The sequence below is a fragment of the Stegastes partitus genome, unplaced genomic scaffold (assembly GCF_000690725.1).
Source record: "Stegastes partitus isolate 25-593 unplaced genomic scaffold, Stegastes_partitus-1.0.2 Scaffold537, whole genome shotgun sequence".
NCBI classification, from domain to species: Eukaryota; Metazoa; Chordata; class Actinopteri; family Pomacentridae; genus Stegastes; species Stegastes partitus.
Genome location: NW_007578268.1, coordinates 252372 through 259627, shown reverse-complemented (window position 1 = coordinate 259627; position 7256 = coordinate 252372).

Below are 7256 nucleotides of genomic sequence, written 5' to 3'. Positions count from 1 at the left end.
CAGGTCCTGGACATGGGACGGCGGCTCAACCAGGTGAGCTATTGCAGGGCCAGCCAGGAGTCTCCAGCTGATGAGACGGTTCAAAGCTCCTCCTCAGGATTGCAGCTCTGCAGGCTGACGGCTGTAAGATGCTGTTTCCTCCACTAGATGTCAGCGTTGTTCTGCTTTTCAGACAAACTGAGCTCAGTCGCAGCTTCACCTTTGATTGGTTCCATCTTGTTTTCCTCCTCTAACCTCCATCCTCGTCTCTCTCCACCTCCCTCCATCCTCCATCCTCCTTCCTTCTTCCTTCACTTCTGGGTGGATGCAGATCTGCAGAACCAGCAGGAGAACACATGAACAGACGAGGCTGTAAAGCCTCTGTGGGTCGACCCAGCGGTCCTGGTCCTACGTCAGCAGCTCTCGGATCCTTGTGTTGCCAAACTGGACTCATCCACTGATGTTCTGGACGAACAGAACCCGGCTGTGTTTTTACAGTCATTTGTTACGGTGATGGCAGAAGGAGCAGAACCGGACTCTGACTCCTCATCGACCTCCGGTGACCTTCCAGCAGAACAACCTGAAGCCAACCTGGAGGCTCAAACATGTCCGACTTCCCGCCTCATGTCGACCCGATGATCCAGACCACAGAGAGCTTTCTGTGTCAAACATTCTGTTATTTACTATAAAAATCTCCAGATGCAAACACAAGCTGATGCGGCGCTGCCCCCTGGTGGCCGCTACTGGTGCTACAGCTCAGAGCTCAGAGCAAAAGAAAAGAATGTTTGTTTTGGTAAAACCCCACAATCATCTTACAACAATTTAATGTATTCACTAAAACAAATAATAGAAAGAATCGAAGCAAAAGCTGAACATAAAGTCCTCATAAAACATCTGTATGTTAGAAACAGTTTGTTTTCCACCGTGTGACGGTGAAAAGACAGTTTATTGGTTTTAAATCAGCTAAAACGATCCACATCACAGCGACGTGTGAAAACATCTACAATGATTCACTGTAAAAGATAAAAACCTGAACTGTTGTTTCTCATCATGACACCAGATCCTCCTGCAGATGTTGGAGTTTGTACAGAAGCTTTGATGAACTCCAACATGAACCACGTTTCTCTAAACTTCTTTTCTTCAGGGATTTATTTCTGCCTCCAATCACGTTCATCAGACTGAAGCTTCACGTCGTCCTTTCAGCCTGGTTGGCGTCCCGGTGAGGACACCCGGGATCTTCCTGCGTGGAGTCTCCATGTTCTCCCCGTGCAGCGTGGGTTCTCTCCGGGTTCTCCGGCTTCCTCCCACAGTCCAGAAACATGCTGAGGTTAATTGGTGATTGTAAATTGTCCGTAGGTGTGAATGTGAGTGTGCTTGGTTGTCTGTCTCTAAGTGTAGCCCTGTGATAGACTGGTTACCTGTCCAGGTGAACCTGCCTTCACCCTGAGTCAGCTGGGATAGACTCCGCCCCCCATGACCCTGGTGAGGATGAAGGTGTTGGATGGATGTTTGATGTAACAGCTCCTCCGGCCATCGTCTTGCTGCCTCCTTCCTCATGTGACTGTTTCAGCACAGCCAGCTTCAGTTAGGAGGTTTCAAACCCTCCGTTCTGATGAAAACTCTTCTCCTCCGTCTCTCCTGCAGCAGATGAGTCCAGCTGGGTGCATTTTAAACCTCCTTCATCTGAGGCGGTGATAAAACTTTCAGGCCTGGTGATGAATCCTCCTTCTCGTTCCTTCTCTTTGAAATGCTGATCAGCAGCGTTTCTGCTCTCAAACAGTGATAAAAAACACACGCTGGCCTTTGAAACTCTGAGACGAAGCCTCTCATTCTTACATTTTTCCAACAACCAGCGAGTCCGGGTGTTTAATAAGTCAGCGCCGGTTCTTTATCTCCTCATTGTCTCCTCAGACGAACCCAGAACCGAACCAGCTGAGGGAGAAGAGATCTGGATGCTTTTTAATCCTGCATATCTGCTCCTCGTCCTGATAATATGAAATTAAACCACATTAAGGCCCATTGAAGGAAGCCGCCGTCCTCTGGGTTCCTGATAACGCTTGTAGCAGCAGGACTCTGCGTTTCTGAACACAATGAACGACCAGCTTCATTATTTCTGCTCCTGATGTCTGTGCAGCACGCCGAGGCTTCAAAGGAGGTTTTATTGTTGTTTCCAAACGTCGGCGTCGATGCAGCAGCTCAGGTTTGGAACCAGAGAAAGACGAAGAATCGGACAAACGGATCTGCTGAAAAAACAGTGAACGGGCTGGAGCGGGACGCAGCAGAGTCCGAGACGGGTCGGCAAACATCTGGAGAACAACTTCAGCTGGAGTTTTGTTTATAGACGCGTTTAAAGAAATGAGAGTGAAGCTCCAGCTTTAATGTGAACGTATTCTTTATTTACTTCTGAGGTTGGACTGATGTTGTAGCGACGCTCTGAGAAACAACCACAGAACTCATGTTAAAGGTTCTGGTGGATGTTAAAGCAGCTGAAGAACCGTCGCCTGTCCACGGGTTTGGATCAAACAGCTTCATCTTCCCTCAGTCACCGGGTTCTGCTGGGTTCCGCCTGGTTCTGCTTTCCGGGTCGACTGAGACGACGCCTCATATCTGATTGAAGAGGCTCATGTCGGTCCTGCATGTAGAGTTTTAAAATGCTGAGACCCAAAAGCTGCTGGCAGCTCTGAAGAACCTTAAATTGAAAAGTTACCTTAAATTAAATTAAATTAAATTAAAATGAATTAAATTAAATTATTAAACCTTATTTCAGAGCCAGAAAGCTTTTAAAACGGCTTCCATCAGTAAATCTTTGAACAATTTATTGTGTTTTTACATTAAACGACAGAACATGGAGGGAAACCACAAACTAATGTAAAATATCTGAATTAAAAACAGCAAAACTTTTTAATTTCACAGTCAAACGTTGGTGAAGATCAGCTGAAGCCGGTTTTCTATGTGGTGAACATGTTTGTTGTGTTAAAGGTAAAAATGGGAAATCTGGAGTAAAACTAAACTAAATCCTGGATCATTTGTTTGACAAACTGCTGTCAGATGAGGCCACGTTTCACTGAATTAAACACCGTAAAACGTGTAATTTAATTTAATTTTACAGGCAAATGAAGAACAAATTAGTTTTTGTGTAAATGCAGTTTTAACGGGAACACGATTGTTTTGTCTTGACAGTTAACATAAATGTTTTTTCTTTTTGATTTCACCATTTATCTTCTTTAATTTAACAAATGAAACAAAACAAAGAAAAATCTGTAAAATAACAACAAAGTGTTTAAAAACGACGTCTAGGAAACGTTCATGTTTCTAACAACAGGAACCAGCGTTGGGAGCTCTCTCCAGTGTTTCATCATCGTCTGGGTTGTGTTCCACGTCTGTTGACTCATTATTTCACCACCAGCGTCTAAAGTCTGTTTACTGGAGCGGTCCGACAGTCGGACTGCAGACGTGACCCACTTTGTGTTTTCTGAACTACATCATTTCTCCGTTGACGAGTTTGTGGCTAATTGCCTCCCGTGAAGGCGGATTGAAGCTGATATTTTTAACCTTCTGGCAGCAGCGTGACAAATGTTCAGACGAGAACAAACCTCAGTGACTGACACCCAGTTTGAACGAGCAGCTGCTCTAATCCCTTCAGAAATCCCCCGACCTGCCTCTTTAGCTCGATTTAGCCTCTGCTGCTCTTCAGGGTTCATCCAGAGGTGAGAACCTGAACGCCTCACCGCTGCTCACCTGAGATAACGAAGACTCCCTGATGTCAGACGCTCAGCCTTTGTGTAACCGCCACAGAACCAGAACTAAAACACCAACAAGCCTCTGTGGGACTCTCATCCAAAGAGGAAAACAGAAGCAGCACCAGAGCCGAGGAGCCTCAGCTGGTCCATTTAGCTTAGTTTAGTTTCAGTTTAGTTCTGGAGGAGATAAAATGACCAGAAACAGTCATGAACTAAAGGTTCTGTCCAAGTAAAGTCCACGTTGATCATGTCGTCGTTTAGTTTCCAGGGACTCCTGAATCTTCATCATCAACCTACAGAAACGTTAACATCTGGTTAAACGTCCATGTTCTCCTCAGTTGGGTTCTTCTGGTTCCGTCCACCAGCTTCTGGTCCATCTCTGACTCCTCTGGACAGAACCGCTGCAGTTCAACTAAACTTTCTGACTCAGACTTGTTCCTTCATCAGTCCACAGGTTCTGGATGGTTCCAGTCAGGACTTTGGGGAGACCAGTCTAGAACCTTCATTCCAGCCTGATGGAACCACTTCTTCACCACTTTGATGTGTGTTTGGGCTCATTGTCTGGTTGGAACATCCAACTGTGTCCAAGATCAACCTTCTGCTGATGGTTTCAGGTTCTCCTGAACAACCTGGAGGTGATCCTCCTTCTTCATGGTTCCACTGACTTTGTGTAAAGCTCCAGGTCCACTGGCAGCAGAACAGAACCAGAGCATGATGCTGCCACCTCCATGCTTGATGGAAGGTCTGGTGTTCTTGGGGTTAAAGGCCTCACCTTCTCTCCTCCAGACATGGTTCTGCTCAGTGTTTGTTCCATCTGACCAGAACTTTCCTCCAGAAGGCCTTTTCTTTGTCCATGTGACCAGCAGCAGACTTCAGTGGAGCTTTAAGGTTCTGCTTGTAGAGGAAGAACTTCCTTCTCCATCAGACAAAGGTTCATGTTTCATTGGTTCCATCAGAGAACATTCAGAGTTCTAGGAGTCACTGGAGACTAAAGACATGATGAACTTGGACTCTACTGGTGGATGGAAGCTTCAGCTCATGACTGTAGCTAAATCATCACATCTTTTAAATGGAGAGTTGAGCAGAGGTCCAGTTGGACAGTTTACTTATTCAGGTACAGAAGTTCCTGTGATGTCTCCAGCAGGTGATGGAGTTCCGTCTGTCACACATCTGAAGCCGTCTCCTCCTCCAACAAACTTCTTCCATCCATCTCTGTCCTGCTGCTGCTCAGATTAATGATCCGGGACGTTTCCTAACGAGCTGCAGTAATGAGCTCGAGCCTCCGTTCTGCTGCTTCTTCACACCGGACAGGAACACAACGGGCCGACCCGCCCCAAGCCTCTGATGTCGGACCAGGTTCTGCTTCACTGCTCAGATGTTTCCTCAGAGCTCCGACCTCAGCGGCCGATAGATCTGGAAAAAGTATTATTTTGTAGTGTTTCTACTGTTTAGTGTTTCTACTGTTTGGTTCTATTTTAGCGTTCTGCTGACGTGTTCTAGTTTAGATTCTGTAGAACCGGATCTGTAACAGGTGCTGATCCAGTTTCTGTAGGAAGACGTGTGAGGAACAAATCTTTAAACTGCAGGTAAGCACAGAAAGAAATATTAAATTAAGAACATTTAAACTCAAAGTACTTGAACAGGAAGCAGTATTTTGCTTTAAATCAACCTTTAAACTATTAATACGTTGATAAAAAGTCCGATTTGGTGGAACAGACCTTTAAAACTATGATGACAGAAAGTAGTTTTTGTTTTTGTTAAACTTCTGGTTGTCATGGTTTTGTTGAAGCTTCTGGACCACATGCAGAGAAACCTTCAGGAGAAATGGAGTCAGAATCGTGTTATTTATTACAAAGTTGGAAATGTGCACTGATGAGGCTGATCCGGGTCGGGACCTGGACGTGGGGAACCAGGAGCTGGGAGATGAGGACCAGGGAGGGGTTGGGTGTGGACGGCCGGGGTGGACAGGCTGGAGACAAGAAGGAGTGTTCACCAGTCGTGACCAGATGGTTTGGTGCAGGTACGTTTGTGGGGAACCACATGTGAGGAACGGGTTCACTGGAAGGAACCTTCAGAGAAGGAGAGACACAATTACTCAGAGGCTCAGGAGGGAACACGAGAAGAACTCTGGAGGAGGCTTGAAGTCACCACGTAGGCTAACACTCAGGCGACTGGCAGCCAGCTCCTTATATCCAGGAAGTAACGAGCCTGATGCATCACAGGTGTGTGGACAACACACCTGCAGGGAACGAGCCCCTCCAGGGCGCCCTCTGGTGGAAACCTGCAGGAGATGGACCTCACCAACGCACAGCCCAAACCCATCTCCTGACAAGGATGGTGTCTTCATTTATATGTTAACAGTAAAACAAAATGAGAAACTATCACGTCCACATCAACCATCTGTAGTTTGACCACTGAGCTGCGACATGACGCCACAGTTCACATCTGCAAACATGTTAATGTACAGATATTAAAGGTGGAAACCCACAGAACATTCATAAATATATGTTTCTGAAATATTATTTAACTGTTTGGTTAAATCCCAGATAAATCCAGTAAAAATAAAACTAATTAACGTGTTAACATGTGAACCAACATGACGTCTCCATCAGCAGCCGGGTTTACTGTTTAAATCACATACAGATGTTCATCCACATATGTCAATCATTATGATTAATATATTTTTATATCTTATTTATTTCACACACGAGCTGCCAGATCGTCTGTTTTTAGATCATTTGTTTTTATGGTATAAATGTTCAAGATCTCCACTTCAGCTGAAAACTTTCTCTTCTATTATTGATGCTGTGTTTTTTTTATAAAACACTGTTTCTGCGTTTCACTCACATCAGGTTTAATTAACCTGAAGCTGAGCGGCTCTGGTGGGATTCTTTGGCAACTGATTTAAACGACGTAGAACTGAATGATTCTCCCTGAAGAGTCCAACGTTCCTCCTCCAACCAGCAGCTTCACACAGAGTCATGTGACTGGAGGTGGTGGTCAGCTGATTAGCAGACCGCTAGTTAGCTGGTTAGCACAGACAGACGGCTAGTTAGCTGGTCAGTTTGTGGGTTTGCTGCTGACAGGCTTCATCTCATAACATGGGACACCATACGTTCATTCTGAGGCATGAAGTGTGAACATCGACACATAAACCGTCTCTTTAAGCACATTAAACATTCAGCAGCTTCATTTTCTGCCGTCAGTCAGCGAGATTTATTCTCATTTCTTTGTCGTGTGTCACATTTTAAATTCATGACAGAACGGCTGCTGTGGTGGACAAAAAAAAAAATGAAAGCGTTTAAAATCCCTCCTTCGTCGTTGATTCCTGAAAACTCAGCGAAGTCACTCTGTAAGAAAATAAAGACGGTGAAGACGACAACATCTGGACACAAAACAGAACAAACAGGACAAATAACGACAAAAACAAGAAACGAAATGACAAAAAAGAGACAAAAAAATGACAGAAAGGAGAGTAGAAAGATGTTCCACCATCAGTAGAAAGATGTTCCACCATCATCTGTAGAAAGATGTTCC